The sequence below is a fragment of the Canis lupus genome, chromosome 19, assembly GCF_003254725.2.
Source record: "Canis lupus dingo isolate Sandy chromosome 19, ASM325472v2, whole genome shotgun sequence".
In the NCBI taxonomy this organism is placed as follows: Eukaryota; Metazoa; Chordata; class Mammalia; order Carnivora; family Canidae; genus Canis; species Canis lupus.
The window spans coordinates 47,906,798-47,926,911 of NC_064261.1; the positions used below are offsets into that span (position 1 = coordinate 47,906,798).

The 20,114-nt window shown below is 37.5% G+C and overlaps 1 long non-coding RNA gene across 1 annotated transcript in view; it reads left to right on the forward strand.

Moving 5' to 3' along the window:
* The first annotated feature begins 2,052 nt into the window (after positions 1–2,052).
* LOC112649256 (uncharacterized) overlaps positions 2,053–20,114 on the forward strand; it is an 80,863-nt gene continuing 62,801 nt past the window's right edge. Inside the window, exon 1 of the long non-coding RNA XR_003129522.3 lies at positions 2,053–2,361. This is a non-coding gene — a long non-coding RNA (uncharacterized LOC112649256). The remainder of the gene's footprint in view (positions 2,362–20,114) is intronic.

The following is a 20,114-nucleotide window of genomic DNA, read 5'->3' on the forward strand; positions in this document are numbered from 1 at the left end:
TCAAAAAACAATTTCAAAGACAATTTTGACCACACGGTATTATAATCCTACAAATAAAACGTGAAACCTTCAACAAGATACAACTCCCCTTATTAACTGCACCACGATTGAACTCTAATCTCCATGTTATCACTCAAGATATGACGTATAATTTCCGATGGGAATAAAGATGAATTATTCTTTTGCTTTTCCCTAATCTCCTAAACAAGAAACATTTCTGTAAAATGAAGTTAGGCTATTGAAATGTTACTTATTACCTATGGATGTTTGCTAACTTCTAGCTGAACTTCCCCCTTTTTTTTTTTTTTTGATGTTATCACTAATTACGTTTTCTCACACATTTAGCTTTTGATATTTTCTGGACTTTAAAAAAAATTAGGTAGATTCACACACATTCAGTTTTTCTGGCATGAACACAAAGGGCAATATTAGATAGTCAGTGGAAAGTTAGTTTCCTCACCCTGCAAAATACTTTGCACTGGCTTTTTAATCTCTGCTCACACAGTTCTTTTTCATGTACCACATTTCATACTGCCTACGATGCCCAGCAAAGATTCATCACTCTCATCAAATTTTCTCTGAACAATATGTCCTAGGCTAAAACTTTCCTGTCTTAATATATTCATCACTTCTAAAACAATCATTCACTGTTTCAAAATGTCTTGTAATCATTTATATATCACCAACATTTGTAAAAATGTGCTTTGAACATTTACTCTAAATCAGGTGTCACCTTAGGTGTTATGAACACAGAAGTAGCCAATACACTCCCTTACAGTCTAATCTACTTGTAAAGATAGCACATTTAAGAATGTGTCCGCAATCAAGTAGGATATGGTTTAAGAGAAAGAAGTCCTAGATGCCATAAGAGCATGTGAATGGCTCCCTTCCCTGGTTGCACGTTGGATTCACCCAAGGATTTAAAACAAACAACAACAATATTTATGCGTGTGGTCTGATTTACCTAGTGTAGGATAAACTTGAGGCATTAGTAGTTTTAAAGTTCCCTAGGTAATTCCAATGTATAGCCAGGATTGAGAAGCACAAGTCCCCCCTGTCACTGAATGCCTGCTGAGGATCCTTACTTTAGAGATATGGACCCACGTCCCTCTGGCTAAACATTAGCACCTCACTGGGTCTTCAACTTTTCACAAAGAATGGTAATGAAGAATTTTGAAAAAAAAAAATGGGTTTGCTTTTAACATCCATTTTTGTGGTCCCAGTAGCAAACCAGAAGACTGTGGATTCTCTGTGATGCAGCTGCCAGGAATAGCAGCAACCTCTGGAATTCCTTATCTATAACTCATTTAATAAATTGAATAACAGGCATCAGTGATCTTCATCGTCATAGAAAGTGAACAGCATCCATTTTATTTCCTTCACCAGCCCCTTTCTGTGTGTTGCCTTTGCCTTTATGCTTTATCCCCAGCTTTTCTTTAATTTTAAGGATTGTTTTCTGGGCCCAGGCACTTTAATTTTTTTTTTAAGCAAAAAGGAGCAAATTCCATATCTACTATGGATTAAAAAAGACAAATGATCTTACTAGCTAACCACATCTACTTTTATCAAAGAAAGAGATAGAGAGATAGAGAGAATTAATTATTTTAAGTCAGGCTAAATAAAATCTTATTTAAGGTATACAGGTAATTGAAGAAATCAGGTTTTCTCTTCACTATATATCTAGATAATTGCCTCATTCCACCCCTTCTTCATCACCCTATCCCCTTCTTTTGCTGCACAAACCACCTGGCTTTCCTTTTTGTGATATTTACTTTTTCTTTAACTAGGTACCCTTCAAAAGTTAAAGAGAAAGAGAGAGAAAGGGACTATCCAGTCTGCATCACTACTTAAAACTATTAGAAGATAGCAATTCACTAGTTGGGACGATGCAATTCAAAACACCAAAAAGATAACAGGTTTTGAGAAATTGGCATATGTTAGTGATTATGCAATCATTCATTTCCCACAGATTTCTTTTTATAGGAAACTTTGGAAAATCCCAAAAGAACTGACCGAGTCATTCAAACCACAACAGGTTTCTTTCAACATCAAAACCATGGGTAGGAGTGGGCGAGGAATCTTTTTCTTTATTTTCTCTCTTTTCTTTTCTTTCTTTTTTTCTTTTATTTTCCTTTTCATTTCCTGTCCTTTCCTGTCCTTTTTGTCTTTCTTTTTTAAGCATGGACAGCCTGGTCCGAGTGTGCAAAGCTGTGGCTTCCCCTCCTGTGGATGCCTTCTGAACAGCAGATCTGACTTCCTCCTCAAACCAAGGCATCCTGAAAACATCCAAGCAGAGGAAGCATTTTTTCACCATGACATGGGAAAGGGCCATAGAGATCCAAATGGAAACGGACATTTCATGTGAGTGACTATTTCTACCCCAGCTTGGCTTCTTGCCTAATTCAACAGACACTTAGGTGGCTGAAGAGGGAAATTTTTGTTAAAGTGAATCCAGCTCTGAGTTGGACACGGAGCCTTTTGACTGGTGGCTGAGTTCCTTGTGCTCGCTGGCAAAATTCACAAATTTTTCTTTTGGTTGTTGTTGTTGGGTTTTGAAAATACTTCATTTCCTGGCAACAGTTTTCTTTCTTTAGTAGATAAAGGGAAAGATCTTTTCCATCTACAACATATAACACTCCTATCATCTTAGAAACTGTTTTCTCAACCAGGCAGGATCCCCTGAAGACTCACTCTCGCTCTCCATGGCCTCTTGACAGCTGGCTTATAACCAAGTGATCTCAGAAAAGTCCTCCCTTCCCCTGATTGTGTATGTCAGCGGGAGTCTGTTTGCTGTCATCAGAAGGTTCATCTTACATGTATGACCACGGGGGCTCTGTGTGTGTGTGTGTGTGTGTGTGTGTAAGGGGTGGGCACAGAGCCCAGTTTTAAGCTTTCAAGAATACTCAAAAACTGTGATTGAGAAAATTAGAGATTAAGATGGCACTCCTTCCCCTATTGCTCCCCAGGAAGCAGCACAAAATCTCTTGTTATGGGCCACCTATCATATTGATACAATACACACTAGTGTGTAAACCAATAATAGACAATCTACTACAGTGGTGGCAGAGTGAATTGACACAACCTTTCTGGGTGGCATGGTAGCAGTCCAAGCCAAAAGCTTTAAAAATCATATATCTGTACTTAGGAACGGATCTTAAGGAAGTATTCATGAGTGTACACTAAGATTTGTTAGCTAGGATTTTGACTGCAAAAGAAAAAATGAAAGCAAATGTCCAACATTTGGGAAATGGTTAATCAGCTGTGATATGTTCATCTAACGGAAGATTCTATGGTTGTATTCTTAAAGAATATACGAAGATAATGAGGTAAGGTCTTTGACATCATGTGAAGTGGTGGAAAAATAAGAATAAAGAACTGACTCCACTTAATGACAGCTTTGTATAAATATGTATGCATCACTGCATAAGTAAATGACTAATAGGAAATACACCAAAAGTTGTAGCAGTGATATTCTCTGTAGCTTGGCATTCCAGCCAGATGGATGGATGGATGGATGGATGGATGGATGGATGGATGGATAATTAGGTAGATACAGGTAAAACTGTTTTTGTAGGATGAAAAATGCACTTTGTTAGACACAGAAGAAGGAAAATGTTTACCTAATTTGTAAGTGATAGAAATTATGAAAATATCCATATCAAAGTAAAAAAAACCTGTATTTCTTAAGTGTACCCATCACAGAAATGGAAATAGGTTAACACAAATAAGAAATTCAAGATAGAGGGCTAAGCAACCACCTAGTTCCTCTCTCTGTTTTCCCAGGAGAGAAACAAGAAGCACAGTGATGTGATACCTCCTCTTATCAAGGTCACAGTAACTTTGTGATCAAGCTAGAACAAGTCTTAGCCCTTAGCTCATTCCAGAATGCAACAGATGGCATTTTATTGTTAATGCTCTTCTTTCTTTCTTTTTTTTTAATGCTCTTCTTTCTTTGTTTACATGTAGGTCATTGATTTTGATGAAGTTTGGGTTATGTGGTTGGCATATTTACCTCCCAAATGGTCACCTGTTTCTTGATACTGTGGGTGGTTTGACATTCTAAATTGGAAAAGGTAGTCGCAGTATTAATCATAGCCTTACATGTTGTGTAGACAATGTCTGCTAAGTGTTGGTATGAAGCAAGAGCTTCTGTCTTTGAATCTGTTGCCATTTATGCATCTGACTTTTAACGTGGATGGCTTTGAATTTGAGACTAACCAAATATGCAAGGGAAATAAACTAAAGTAAGTGATTTCCATCCAGTAACACAAAGTTCTTATAGTAAGGTATTTTTTTTTCTGCACTAAGTACAGCTTCAATAAATAGTTGTTGGCCAAAACAATAAACACACAATATCTTCAGAAACATTTTCCCAATGACATGGAATTACATGTAGTCAGAATTGGCAGTACTATTTAAAAAATTCACATTAAGTCTTTTCTTAAATAGTATGACAAAATAAGACTTCTCAAAGTACAAGAGTGGCTTCATTTTGGTTTAAACACCTCCCTTTCTCAATGTGTAGATCTTAGGTTGCAAATATTAACTGTGAAAACATCACATAATACCTACCTGGCATTATAACTTTCTTACAATTCAGGCAGCGAGTATTTATAATTTCTAAGCAGAGGTATTTAAGTTAATGAGTTCTGAATAATATTTATTAACTATATTTTAATGACCCATTCTTTTTATTGAAAACATTAAAATCTTTTAGAAATCACTTTATAAATGCGATTTTAATTCTTTTACTGTATTCATAGCCCACTGTTTTTGCAGGAAAAGAAATTAAATGATTCAGGTTTAAAGAAACAAATTACTGTGCTAATCTTCAGGTATTTCTCTTCCTGATATGACCACTCACGTCTAATTGTGGCAGCACAGGCCCCATTGAGGGGCTGGTTCCGCTGGTGCTCCACTGAGTTATTTGTCAGGGACTTGAGATTTGGTGTAAGAAGCACATTGACCTCCAGCTCTTTCTAAGACAGACTGGCCCCTCTAAAATAATTCATAGAGTTGGTCTAATGAAAAGATTGGTGAGTCCACCAGGTAGAAGGACTTTAAATGTAACACAGGAGCTTTTAGTAGTATTTAGACTGATGTTCAGGATTCTTAGAACTAGCCATTCAGTTGTCTATGTCATGGACCATTGAAAAGCCCAGAGCAGGGTTGCTGGAAGTGGCCTGCAGTGGTAAGGTGCTTGGTTTGACCATGGAAGTCTTTTAACAAATTGGACAGTATTACGTAAAAGCCAGGTGTCCAACTTCGTTTGATAAATTGCATGATCTGGTGACCCTGGGTTCTCCTCCTCTCATGGCACTGATTGGTGTGTATTGGGTAGAGGCACCTGGCTGTTTAGACGAGGTGGTTGCCCTTCACTGGCTGTGCTCACACTCTGACCTAACCTGCTTTACTCAGACATTCATGCGTTTCCAGCTTCGTCAGTATGGACATTTGATTTCTTTGACCCTTGTCAAAGGACTAAAGCATTGTTGTTGCTGCCTTCTGCCCCAGGTATATTTTGGAACTTGACTCAACATTTTACCCCATATTGCATTGGAAAGTATGCTGACATTTCAGTAGGTATTTATCTTTTATAACCTTTTATGTGTAAATTATAGGCTCTCTTTATTCATTTTATATCTTTCTTTTATTTTTAAGGAAATAATACAAGGCTTCCCAACCAACTTTTCTGGGCTACTGAAGACTTTGCTTTTCTCCCCCTTCTCCGAATTCTTAGAATACATTTTGCCTCTCTAAAAATTTGATTCTTAAGATTGGCACTATAATATTGCTCTGGAATTCAATCCAAGTCAAAGTTAGACATTTTTCCCCACGAAGGGCAAGGATAATGCCTTTTACTAATATTACATATAATACTAATATTTTTTTTACCAATATTACTACTAATAAACTACTGCAAATTTACTCATACTCCTAATATTACCGAACCTAGCAGAGTGCTGAGTGCACAGCAGATCTGCAAGTGTACTCGTGGATTGAATCAGTATTTCCACTTCTTTACTATTTAACCTAAAACGTTAATTTCCTTCAGTATGAAAATTATTTATTGAACCATAGCATATCAGCCATAATATATAGTAAATCAAATAACTCTTTCATGTATTTAGGAAGAAAGAACTTCTAACAAATGCATCATACAAAAACAGAAGTTCCTTCCCTGAATTTCTATTGCCTGATACATTTCTTCTTGCCACTGCTGAGCCAATGTTTTCCTCTTTTAATTTCTCTATTAACTTTAATTAGGCTCATGAGTTTGCTGGCCAGGTGGGTTTTCCCTAAATACTCACAACTCCATTTTCCAGGCTAACAGTAGAATTAAGTTAAGCTGCAGATTTGTGGCTGAATCTAACATTATAAGCTATGGAAGTTTCCAAAGCCACCACAACTCATTTTATCCGCTGAGGATTTCGGCAGGCAGCACTTTTAATAAGCCAGGCTCGACATTTTTCAAGGAATACTTTGGGATCCATTTTTGAAAGCAATATTGCTTATGATTCCACAGCTGGAAGATTTCCGAGGAAATAATGTTTTGTCCTCTTGAACACATACTTGGTCCATACGGTGTACAGAACATAATAACTCTAAGCAACCGGTTCTCAGTTTTGCTAACACATATCTCTAATATGCAATTTTCCAATGGCATTGCAGTAGGCACATGACAGGAGAAGAGTAGGATTAGTTCCAGTTCACTCTTTTATTTTACCTCTCTTGATTTTGTCTTTTAGGAAACATAAGTTGCCTACATTATTTGTGTATTTTAGTGCATCAACATAGATTTCATTTGTAATTTTCTTACTAAAACTCTTGAAAAAAGGAACAGAACAGAGCTGAAAATCTTCCTGCGATCATACAGGGCATTAGATCGTCTCAGGTACTGGCTGCTGGTTTAATAAAAGGATAGGATTTCCATTTACTCCAGGCAGGCTTAATGTATTGTTCTCAGAGTGAGACAGTCAGAATGAGTCAGGAGCCAAAGAATACACTTTATAGACACAAATAATCGTAAATTCAGAATGTCACCTTTAGGCAGAGGCATTTTTATTATTGTTAGTGGAGCTGCTGAGTAGGTTTGATGTTTTATTCTCTTGAGGACTCAATGTTCCCGAGTCCTGGAGCCCTGTCTTTATCAGGCTCGCAAGGAGGGAGCCCAGCCAAACTTGCTTCCTATACTTCTCTATGATTGATAGCAGATGGCATGCTTTAAAATAAACCTATCCATTAGCAGTCCTCAGTGTTTTTACTCAAGGCATTTACAACTGTCTCAAGCAGAAAACACATTCACTCCATGAGCTAGTTACAGTCCACGACAGCTGTACAGGTGCAAATCTCTCATTAACTCTTAAATAGTAGTGAAATCAACAATGGCTTTTTCTCTTACTCTGTTTGAGGGAGTATACTTCAAAGCTGCTGTGGAATTACTCTCCTCCACAGCAGAGCTTCAAAGGATGGAGTTTTATTAAAACTGAGTAATCTTATGCAATGATACGCTGGCCCAAAGAATGTATATAGATCATGTGGTGGATGTTATCCTTTTAAAATTCGTTTCTATGCGCACAGATTTAGTGGTAAATTACAGTCTCATAGGAGTGTTTGTGATGAGGCAGAAAAGAAAAAAAGTACTCACAAGAGTCCTTGGCAGCACCGAGGCCCCTGATTACAGGCACCTCTAGGGGATGAGTAGTCTCCTCTCCCCTTACCATCCCCCTCCCTGGGTACAAAGGGAGTGTTCACATGAGTTTTTACCATATGATGAGTTAATGGTTTGTTTTTAGGCAGTTGATTGAATTTCATTACCTATCGGTAGTTGAAGCATTTTAATCAATCAATTAATTAATTAATTAGGAAGGGGAGGGGCAGAGGGAGAGAGAATCCTGAAGCACCACTGAGCACAGAGCCCAATGAATGTGGGGCTTCATCCCAGGACCCAAAGATCCTGGCCTAAGCCAAAATCAAGAGTTGGCTGCCTAGCCTACTGAGCCACGAGGTGCACCCCAAGCAAAGTCATCTTTAAGTTAATCTGTTACCCAATACTGATCACAGGTGAGAAGGTTCATTTGTGCTCAAGGGAAGAAAAAAAAAAAGATTTGTGGTTTAAGAGACTATTAGTATTAATATTGGCAAACGCCTAACAGAACTTACCTTGTGCCAAGGATTGGTCTATAATCTTGCCAAAAATAACTTGTTAAATCTTATCAACAACTCTTGAGAAAACTATCAATATCCCTAATTTTACATGTAAGGAAAGTTACTGTGCTATGTATGTGTTTGTTGTAGTTAACAATAAGACCCTAGACAGAGTACTCCCTGGAAGGAGGACCTGAAAGAGGATGGATTCTAAGGCCACAGTGCCTGGGTTCAAGTGCTTGCTTCAGCCCTTATTGTCTGTATGACTGTAGTCATGTCCTTTTGATGGTCCCCGTGTGTTTGCTCACTTCTGACTTTATAGCCCTACTGTGGGCTAATAATTGTTCCTTTCTGATATGGTCCTTGTGATGATTGAATGGATTAGTGTATGGATAATACTTAGAAGAGTGCCTCAGACTTAGTAAATGCCATGAAAGTTTTAGCTATGACCTTGCAATCCTCATCATTATGAAACATATTAGACTGACCTTAAGCCCTTAATGTAAATTAGTCTTCTCTGATTACCTTCTATGTCTAAGACTCTGTGTTTTGAAATATTTTAATGTTTAAACAAAATAATTTGTTTTTATTTCACATTTTATTAATAAACACATGCACAGTTGCCAATCAGAGACTCTGATCAGCATGAGGTAGTAAGAGTTTTCATATGAAATTGATAAGATTTTACCCCAAGGCAAAGTAATTTGACACTCTAGCTTTAGCAGCCTTATTATTGGTGAGTGTGTTATTCCCTTGGGCCTTCTGAAATAATGAGACTGGTTGATGGAGCCCCTCATTACAACCTTCCATGGGTCCCAATGGGCCCATGCTGCCATGATAGGTAAATCTGAGCCAAAATATCTCTTCAGTGGGCGGTTGGAGAGGCAAAGCAGTAACAGTCATAAAGTATGCTCTATGCCTATCCTATCCCCTGCTATAGTTTCTGTAGTTTCTAAAGGGGTGCCTGGGTTAAAGGATTTTTCACAGGAAGGCCCACATACCAGAGACTTGCCATTAACTTTCCAATGATCACCTAATACAGATAGTTTGGAGAAATATGCTGAAAAAAATCCAAGTGGGCCTAAGGCACTTCCATTACAAGCCATCTTCATGGAGTCTGTGTGTTTTCTCATCAGGAGCCTTTTGTAGAAACATTTGCTTTCTTGTCTTTGCAAGTGCACTCAAGTTTTAGAATAAGTACTATACACAGGTGAAAAAAAAAAAAAAAACAAATGATGCAGGGAAATTTAAGTGATGAATAACACCTATTAGTGCTAGGTTATTTTATGTTGGTATAGATATTAGATATCCTATTATTACAATTGTAATAATGATTTGGTTACCCATAACATTTCATTCGGATTTCTGAAAAGTAATTCTATATTGGGTGTGGTTACAGAAGGTAAATGCTGGGCCAATGGATATTCCATACTTCTTGCTGTAAGCTTCAAGGGAATGTGGCTAGTAATTTGAGATTACTCAAGGGTACCTTGGTGTGCATTTTAGAGGAAGTTGGTATATTAATGGTTCCTCTACACTTCATTACTAGTTTTAGTATCACACTGAATGGGATTAAGTCAGTTAGATTTATAAACTCTCTACACAGACAGAAAGAAAAAAAAAGGAAAAAGGAATGGGGCCTAGGAAAATCAGTACATTTATTGGACTAAATGTCCTAGAGAGAGAAAGTAAGTTTTAGTAAGAAGGTTTTTTTTTTTTTTTTTTTTTCCAGAAAGGTACATATTAATTAGGGACTTGAAAAAATAAGAGTATAAATATTAAGATTTTAATGGTAGAAAAAACTAAGATTATATTATTGAAGAAGTGTAACTATGTATGAGTTATATCTTCTGTAGAATTCTAAATAATCAGTATTTATAATGCAATGGAAGAAAGGAAAGGTGGGAACTTGACATCAGTGTCGAGTTATATGTCAAGAATAACAACCTAATATCTGTCTGCCTTTCAGCCAATTATTGCAGCTCTTTGTTCTTAAATGTAAGTTGCCTATGCCTCAGTTTCCTCAACTCTAAGTTAAGAGGGTCGGACGGGATCAGAAAATCAAACAAATGGCAGGTGGGTTTGGATTCCCCACTCCCATGGCCATGACAGGCAGCAATAATTGATTACAGACTGTTCCCGCTGAGCCTCATGGCCTTTGAATTCTCAATGCAGTGACCTGAGCAGCCGTTCTGTGGTCCTCTTTACTCAAAGTGAACTGAAATGAGACTCATTAGGTATCTCTGTTAGCCCCTTGATGGTCCGTAAAATGCAAAACTTCTGGATTAATGGTTTCCCACCTTGAGGCGTTGTCTAGGTTTAAATGGGCAGATGTGTTACATGGAGAAATAGTTAAAATAATTCATATTTTGGTGGATGTGGTATAAATGCTGATGTTTTAGTACTACCTTCCATGGCTCAATTCCTGTGAGGAATGCTTCCTTTTAGAGAAATCTTGATATCCTTTCACACTGGTTCATTTATTTATTGTTATGGTTTTAAAACTGCTGAACCTATTGTTTTCTTTTTGTTGCTCACTGGGCCCCTTTTTCAATATAACCTTAAAGTACTTCCTGCTAGTTTATACCCAGTCTACATTCTTCTACACTGATCCAAAAATTATGTTCCCAATGTTTTCTTTTATAGCTCTTTATCCTTGAGCCCCCCCCCCATTTTCTGTGTATTCTTTTGAAGACTGTTCCACTTTGTTCAAAATTTGAAATTTCCGAGTAGTGTATATCTGTCTCTTTCTCTCTCTGAACTCTGTTCAATTGGAATGTGTTAGACATTGAGGTTCATTCCCAACTATGGGTCACAATTGACTTTCTCTGCATCGTTAGTTATGTGTCAGAATAGACAGCAGTTATCCAGAGCTTTCCAACGTGAATGGCAGTATTTATAAAATCAGGAAATTATCTTTAGCTTATGAAACTTCTTTAAGTATGTAACTTACTTTATTATCTAAAATAATAGTAGTTTTTAAAGAATATATTGAGTTTAACACCATTCCTTGTAATAATTCTTCTTTTTAATATACTTTCAGATGAAGGAAACAAACCGCTCCAGTTCAGAATTTTATTACTATTATATCTTTGAGTAGCTCTTTACATTTTGTAGAGTACTTTGTTGTTTCCATTTCTGGTTATTTTCAAGAAAATCTGGTCTTTTGGATATAATTATGGGTTAGGACTTAGGAGACAGATTTTAGCCCTTCCCTGTCTCTGTCACTATGATTTAGATTACAATGACCAGTGACTCTATTTTTCCACAATCCAGTTTTCATCTCTGTAAAATGGGTACATTATTGCTAATTTTGTTTGTGCATGTGCCAAAAAAGAAACATTTTCTTAGACTATTTGCCTTCAGCTCTTCAAGAGGAGAAAGCCATAAGTAGCAAAGTACTACTACTATGCAAAGTACTACTTACTGTGTCATCTCAGACTTCATTTCCCACCCTTACGTTCCCTTCCTAACAAAGAAATAATTAAATTGTCCCTGAGATAGAAGAATGGTTGGATGGTAGCCAAGGATTTGGGTTGCATCCCCAGTAGTGTTTGACATTTGTGTTAATCAGTTGACTTTCTTGTAACCTAAAGTTGAGTTTGTATATTCAGCACAATGAAACAGATTTTTAAAATATTGAATGTTCAGCAAATTAACAGTTATAAGCCTTCATACCCAAAGCCAACAAAATAGTGTTACACAATTAAAATTAAACTGAATTTACATTGACAGTAAATAAATATATACTTTAAGTTGAGGAAAATGTGAGCAAATATATTAGCGAAAATTAACATGTAGTGCTTTAAATAATATTCTAATTGTTTACAAAACTAATTTTTCTATTGTTCTCAGCAAGGCAATCAGGGCATTAATCAGCAGAGGTTTGACAAAAACCAGGTCAAAGACTTGCTGGTATAATTTTTTTCTTTGAGAAATCTTGTGACTATTCCCAGCAAGATAAGCCAAAGACACACACACACACACACACACACACACACACACACCTTTATAACAAAGAAAATAGCATATCAGTTTATATGGAACTTTTATTTTCAAAGGATCCCAGAATGCTTACAAACGGTTACTCAAACCATATACAGGAACCACTGAAGCACAGCCTTATTTTGGAGCCAGAAGAGGAGCTGAAATGTCAGTTGAAGAGGATGTTCTTGTTCTGGAAGGGGTGTGGCTTGCGTGACCTAATACGAGTTTTCTGGCTCTAATTTCTGTAGTGCTGTGTGGGTGGATTCCTCTGCTTTGGAGCTGCTTCTATTTTGTGAGGCTGTATTGCTTCAGAAGGTAGGAAGTCAAGCATCCAGTAGTGGAAAGAGGAGACATGGGGAATTGATTGTGTTCCTGTCACCAAGTGGCAGGAAGTGGCTATAGTCACAGGTTGCTGGGCTCCCTGCCCCTGGGGTAGAAAAACTGTCCCAGGTGTTAATTGAACCAGGTTATTTGAGTTGCCAAAAGAAAAACTCACCTCCTGTGGGAATTTTTAAGGAAGAAATATAATCATAAGTTCAAGTGACTCACATATAGAATCATAGACTGTTGGAATAGGATGGATATTAGTGATTATGTAGTCAAAAATCTTTATTTTATCTTTGAGAAAACTAGGACCCAAATAGGAACACTCTTCAGAATATTTATTCTTTCATTTCTTTAATACACCTTTATTAAGTGCCAATTATGTGCCAGGCATTAAGCTAGGCTTTGGAACATAAAGGAAGGTAATACAAAACAACAGCACCTGATATTTATTGGGACCACACTACAGGTTAGTTACCATGTGCTTTAGGCGTATTAACTCATTTATTCCTCATAACAAGCCTGTGAAGTAGGAGCTGTAATTTTCCCCATTTACAAGTAAGGAAGAGAGTATAACTTGCAAAAAAGATTCAGCTAACAATTGGCAGAGCAGGGATTTAAGCTAGATATGATGGTTTTAGAGCCTATGCTCTTCACCCCAACACCATGCCACTGTTTAAGACACCAGCTAAACAAAGAGACAACACAGTAACTGATTCTTATTAGAGCTACAAAGCAAATGAGCAGAATTCTGAAAAAGGCTTAATGAGCCCCATTAGCCACAGTGGTCAGGGAGGAGGGTGGGAGTATTCCAAGGAACCAGCCATCAGAAGAGCTTTGTCCAGAAAAGAACAAGTGCAAAGACTTCCCCAAAAAGAATGGGGAAAATCTAATGGGATCCCAAACTTTCTTCTTCTAAAGTTCTCTGGTTTAATTCTATTCTTGAAACTACAAAAAGTAGATTGAATCCCTCTATCATGTACATTTTTGGTGGAATAAGTGAGGCTCTTTTTCTTGAGGAGTGCTATATAAACAATCAACTGCTGATTTTAGAAACAGAGCTTTGCCTTTTAATAAAGGCCTTTGTAGAAACTAGGTTTGTCCTTAACCTCTGCTCCTTTTATTTTGTTGTTTCTATCACCTCACTTACTGCTCCTACCTTTATAATAATCACAAGTTCTAAAAATGACCTCCATTGATCCTTGGCACTTTGCTTATTTTTTTATTTTTAAATATTTTATTTATTTATTTATTTATTTGAGAGAGAGAGAGAGAGAGAGAGAGAGTGCACAAGCAGGGGGAGTGGAAGGCAGAGGGAGAAACAGGCTCCCTGCTGAGCAAGAAGCCTGACATGGGGCTTGCTCTCAGGACCCTGAGATCATGACCTGAGCCAAAGGCAGATGCTTAACCAACTGAGCTACCCAGGCATGCCTGATCCTTGGCACTTTAATGGGAAAAAACCTAAAATGTATTTAGTGTTTACTATGTATCAAGCTTCAGGGGAAGACCCTCGTATATTTTATTTCATTTAAACCTCACACTTCAATAAGTTGTATCATTGAATAAATTAACACATTGAAGGTCAGGGAGATAAAAGTTGCCTGAGACCACTTTACTGGTTAATAGAGAGCCCTGAAATTTTTTTAATTGTTTGCATGATTCCAAAAAATGTTCAACTCTTTTATTTCCATAACTCTCTCTGTTAATTTGCTGGATATTCTGATGTTTACAAAGTTTGTTTTCTCGTTATGTTGTGCTATTCAACTTAACATTACTCCACGTGACAAGAAAGTCAACTGATTAATGTCAAACACCACTGGAGATGCAACCCAAGTCTTTGGTTACCATCGAGGCACTCCTCTGTCTCAAGAACAATTTCATTATTTCTTTGTAGAGCCTTATTTATGACAGGAACTTCCTAGGACAGCATAGGAACCCTCATTAGGGTTAGGGCCTCCTTTTTTGTTGTTGTTACATCTACATCTCTGATCTCAGGATGGGTCTTGTAATTCTTAGCATTTTATAAGCCAGTCATGACATAGTTTTCATTGTTTGTTATGAATGTGTTTGGTCATACATAATCATATTATATTACATCAGTTGAGTTATATATGGATTGTTACAACTACATATGTTGAGTTTAATTGCTTCTTATGTTTTTTTATTGAAGTATAATTGACATACAACATCATATTAGTTTCAGGTGTATATCATACTGATTTGATATTTTTATACACTACAAAATGGTCACCATGATAAGTCTAATTACCATCTGTCACCATTCAAAGTTATTGCAATATTGTTGACTCTCTTCCTTACACTGTACATTATATCCCGGTGACTTATTTATTTTATAACTGGAAGTTTGTAACCTCTTAATCCCTTTTTTTCTATTTCATCCATTCCCCTGTAATTGCTTTCTGAAATGTTTTCCTGATTATTATCTCAAAACTTGCTGTTAACTCCTTGTGATCAGATCAAAAAACATAAAATCAGAATTTGCAGAATAATTTCAAGTGATTTGGGAGAAATATTAGAGACAATAGTATAACACTCTTCAAGAAATGTTTCAGCATCAGTATTCTGCTGGCATGTGTCATGCTACTGTGTTAAAAAATTCTGTGCATCATGTCATTTAATTAGCATTACTTTTATTTTCTTAATCACACATAAAATAATCATCAGTGTTAAAGTCCATGATGTCATAGAGTCAATAAAATATGACGAACAAGATGACCAAATTCACATAGAAAGTAACTGGTAGTGCCCATAATCATAAAATTTGTAAAGGGTCCATACTCCAGACTCTTGTCTGCCAAACTATCCCACCTTTTAGTAGAACAGTGAGATATTTTTTTTTCGGTTCCACATATCAAAGATGGGCCAACTTATTATATGCATTGAAAATTAAAATGTATCATGCATTATGCCTCGAAAGTACCATATAACTTAGAATATGACATAATAAAAATACATATCTTATCAATGTTGATTATAATCTTTGCATAAGGTGGAATACTTTCAAATACTAACATGGGATTGATCTCCTACAGTTAGCCTTCAAGGACAGGTATTGAGATGGCATCCATTCAAGAACACACACTGTGTTCATTCTTCCTTCTAGGTTTCCTTCATATTGTACTTCTTCTTCCTATTGTATGGGACTGGTAGTCTAATAATGTAAGGATACTGGGGCTTGGCATATAAAAAGGTCCTGAAAAACTCCATTGTCTCAGGATAAGAAAGAAGAAGAACAAAACAAAACTACTTAAAGAAGAGTTTAAGAAGTATCTTCTTAAAGATGGCGGAGTATCCTTGAAATTAAATATTTCTCTGTACAAGTTGACATTTAAAATGTGTGACTTAAGAGAGATAAGAAGAAAATTGTGAGAAACATAACCTTAAATATTTTGGATCACATTTTCGTGAATTATGCAGCATTTGGCACAAAGTTTAGGAAACAGAAACACTCTGGGGTAATGAAGAGTGTTTGTATTCACTTCATGTGAACATACATGCACAGTCACACAGTGTGTTTGGGGCATGATGCACTTGATAGGTAGAATGTGTCTACGGCAAAATTATTTTTTTATGTAACAGTTCCATTCCTGGGACTGAATGTTGGCTCTTTAAAATTTGTCTTTATGGATACTTCTAGGCTGAACTTACGGCACATAGTTGTTGGATAGCACAAATGTTGTTTTAATTCTTCATGGCCAGTCAAATGTCCTCTGAGAAGTCACCCTGGAGCCATTCTTAGAGATGGCATGTTGTAGACGGGATGGAACAAAGCAGTAAAAGAAATAAAATGAAACTATGTTATCATTGGCTACCCTTTAAACATATTAAAAACTCTCAGAAGAGATAATCTACAGTAGGGAATAGTGCTGTGTTGGCTCTGGGTGTACAGGATGACCTAATGGGTCTTTTCCATCTCTAATTCCTGTGATATTGCAGATCTAAGAGATGGAGCCAGTAATTGTTTACAACATAACAGATTTCTGCCTCCCCAAACCCCTCCTCCTCTTTTTTCCCCCCTGTCCCTGGAGTTCAACAGAGAATCTCTTAAAATAAACAAAAACTGTGAGAAACTAAGAGAAGTCAGGGACTGGCCCACTTTTCTGTGGCAGAGTATGGAAAGTATGAAGTGCTGATCTGACTGTACGGACTGGAAAGCACAGGGGCCTGAGCCATTTACACTACAGGCAGTAGTTAAAAAAGGAAGAAAAAAAACCAACTTGAAAAAATGGGTGTAACCCTGGGCTTTGATACAACTGGCCTTTCAGCCCCCACTTGAGATTTGAACATCCCCAAGGGAAGCTGTGGTTTGGAATAAGATCGTGCATTTAATTTCACTCAGAGAACTTATTGGACTTGGCACCAAAAGAAAGAATTTGCAGTATATTTTTTGTCATGATTAGTGGCCCCCTCACCACAACATTTGATTATTTTGGAAAGGGAAAAGTTAAATCCTTGTAAAGTTGTGATTTACAATTTGCGAGCATCCAGGTAGGGAGCATGACTTTTGCCAGCTTGATCATGGGATCCACATTTTATTCTAGCTCATTGATGTGAGAAAACAAAACAGTTCTGTGGGGGGAAATAGACTTGGAAATATATCCCTTGATTATCCTGGGAGATTTTCTCTCTACACTACATCTTCCCTCCGTCACGTTGATTTTGGTCTCGGCTGGAACTTGTAGCAAGAAACTGGCATGTGGCTGGTTTACTTTTCATTGCTAATCTGTAGTAGCTGGTATTTTTATCATTTGATTTCTTTGCCATCACAGTTATGCAAATCTTGAGGCAAAGGAGTTAAAAGGAGCTTCTAATTTTATACCTGAAAATAACTTTCCCTGGACATTTTTTTTTCCCTCAAGCTTTATAATTAAGATGGGAGATCTCATGGATATTTTGATACAGACTAAAATATGCCCAGATAGCCAAAGAGAAAGGGACTGACCAACTGGGTAGGCTGATGAATATTTTCCTGGTAGATGCATGACTTTCCCCACCACTGTGATGCTTTATCCTCTGGCATTAAGAATGCTGTTTGCAGAAGTAACATTCCTTTGAACACTCAGCTTTCTGAAATGGTGTCCTGCCGCAAGGACTGAAGGAGGGTAAGTTCGAGCATCGGTGCTGAGTAAGAGCCAAGCAAATTAGATTCTGTGCTGGTGTCCAACAGTTTGTCAGGTCTTGAGGAAAATCTAAGTGGAATTAATACCAATTACATGTCACCTCTTTTACTACGTTTGCATTTTGGGGTCTCTTTCTAGTTGGATTTGTGCTTGCGGGAAAACAGTCTGTAATGGTCAGGCAAAGAGTTCTCACCATGATTGCTAAGTGAAAGCTATTTGCTGAATAATGTCAATGTAGCAATGTTAGTGGTATTGTTGGCAGAGGGAAAACACTTTTTTTTCCCTCTCATTCTGGACTTGGACGGGAGATCAAGATAAATACAAGAATTTCATTGGTATTTGGGAAGTATTCCATTTGGTATTCTTGTCCCAAGTTGGGCATGGTGGTTAAGGGAGTAGATGGGCAAGGGCAATGAGCCTGGGTTCCAGTCCTCGCTGGCTGTGTGACCTTGGGCAAACTGTCTATCATCTCTAAGTCTGTTTTCTCGTCTGTACAATGGAGCAAGTAAAAGTAATTCGGTTGTTGCAGGGATGGGAAGGTGAATATAAACATATCATTAATGTTGTACGATGATTGGCACATAATAAGAATTCAATAAGTGTCAGTTATTATGGCTGTTTGATGTTGACCTCACGAGCAGGATAGTTCCTGGTTGTGTCTCTTGGCAAATGTAGATTCCGTTTCCCTGTGGAAGTAAGATACACAATCTGCTTCCTCTTTCTACTCTCACTGACTTCATGACAGGGAGTCAATAAGAGTTTGCCTATTTTGACCCCACCTTTGGAAAGCTATTATGAAATTTGAATCAAAAGCCAATTCATTCTGTATTAATGAGGCCTCTTTCAATGGACTCTGACAGGAAACCAACTCCATCTTTTTCTTATATTCTCTCACATTTCTAGGAAGTCTGATCTGTAGGTTCCCCTTATCTCCTCTTTCCTCCACTTCCTTTTTAGTCTCTCCCTTCCTTCTCCAGCATTTACTCTCTTCTGTGATGGGTTCATTTTGGGCAGGTTGTCTGGACATGACGGCAAGTGTGCCCTCCAGCAAACGTGATTCTCACGCTGAAGGCTGGATGTTCTCCCAAATATCTCTAATGGATATACACTTACCAGTTACCACTTGTAGCCCATTTTTCTCTCCATATTCTCTTTTTTATATGTGACAATTTTGTAATGCCCTTGCCTAAAATAACACAACCCTCCTCTACACCATAAACACATTCACCCCTTTCGAAAGAGATACAAACCCATATCTCACTTTGTTACTGCATCCCAAATGCAAGTTCAGGGTCTTTGATGGATGCGTGTTTGCCTTCGGTCTGATGCGGATGTGGCAATTTCATAAGCTACTCGCCAGATGCTGCATGGCATTTTCATTTACCACCTTCATGGATAGTGGAGGAGGAATGAGGGGATAAATTCATTAAGATTATCATTTAGAAAAGGGGAGAAGGATAAACAACTTGTAGTGGCCAAGAGTTTGGGGCATAAAGCTCACTCTGTTGGACTAGAGTAGCAGGATCTCTTCCTTCTGGTTGTGGAAAGTGTTCCACAGTCACCAATCTGGCTGCTCTGAGATATGCTTCCTGCCCATTGTCTTTCATAACCTTGTCTGAGAGAGCAAAGGGTCTCCTGCTGTGACAAAGTGACTTTAAGCGACTCCTGTCATCCTGACATGGTATCAGTGCCCTGGGGAATGACTTGGGAATGAACCACTCCCCACCTCTATGTGTCAGTCTTTGAGTTTCTTTGATGAACATCTTTAAAACCTTAGGAGGCCTCCTATCTGTTTTACTTTAAGAGTTCTACATAGTATTGATTCTAAGATGTACTTTCTTTTTCACCTTTTAACATTCTGAAATGTTCCTAAAGCCAGTGAACGCGTGAAGTCAAGGGCTGCCAGGGCTGGATTCTAGACCCTGTTCTGGGTTTTTTGTTTTGTTATCCTTTAGTAAGAGCCTCGATGTATTACCCACGCCTCCTCTACTGTCTATGATGCTAACAAGGACTTTAAAGAAGGCAAACAATTCTAAAATATTCACTGTTTAGGGTGTTTAGAAATGTGGAGGGACAAAATGGACAAAGCCAAACACATCAACATACCTATATATTACCTTTATGATGTGTAGAATTTGACTATTTACTATTATAAAAACCTTTGATGTTTACCAATGTCACTTACATTAGTATTGACATCATCTAGGATGTCTACCCACCATCTTACAAAATACCTCTTGATGGGGCACCTGGGTGGTTCAGTGATTGAGCATCTGCCTTCAGCTCAGGTCATGATCCTGGGGTCCTGGATCCCACAGGGAGCCTGCTTCTCCCTCTGCCTAGTGTCTCTGCCTCTCTCTCTCTCTGTGTTTCTCATGAATAAATAAATAGAATTTTAAATTAAAAAAACTCAGAAAACAAAATGCCTCTTGATACCACTTGCAGAGTCTAGGTTGGATTTCATTCACATGATAATGATCAAATCTGGAATTTAAAAGTTTTTCTATGTGCTAG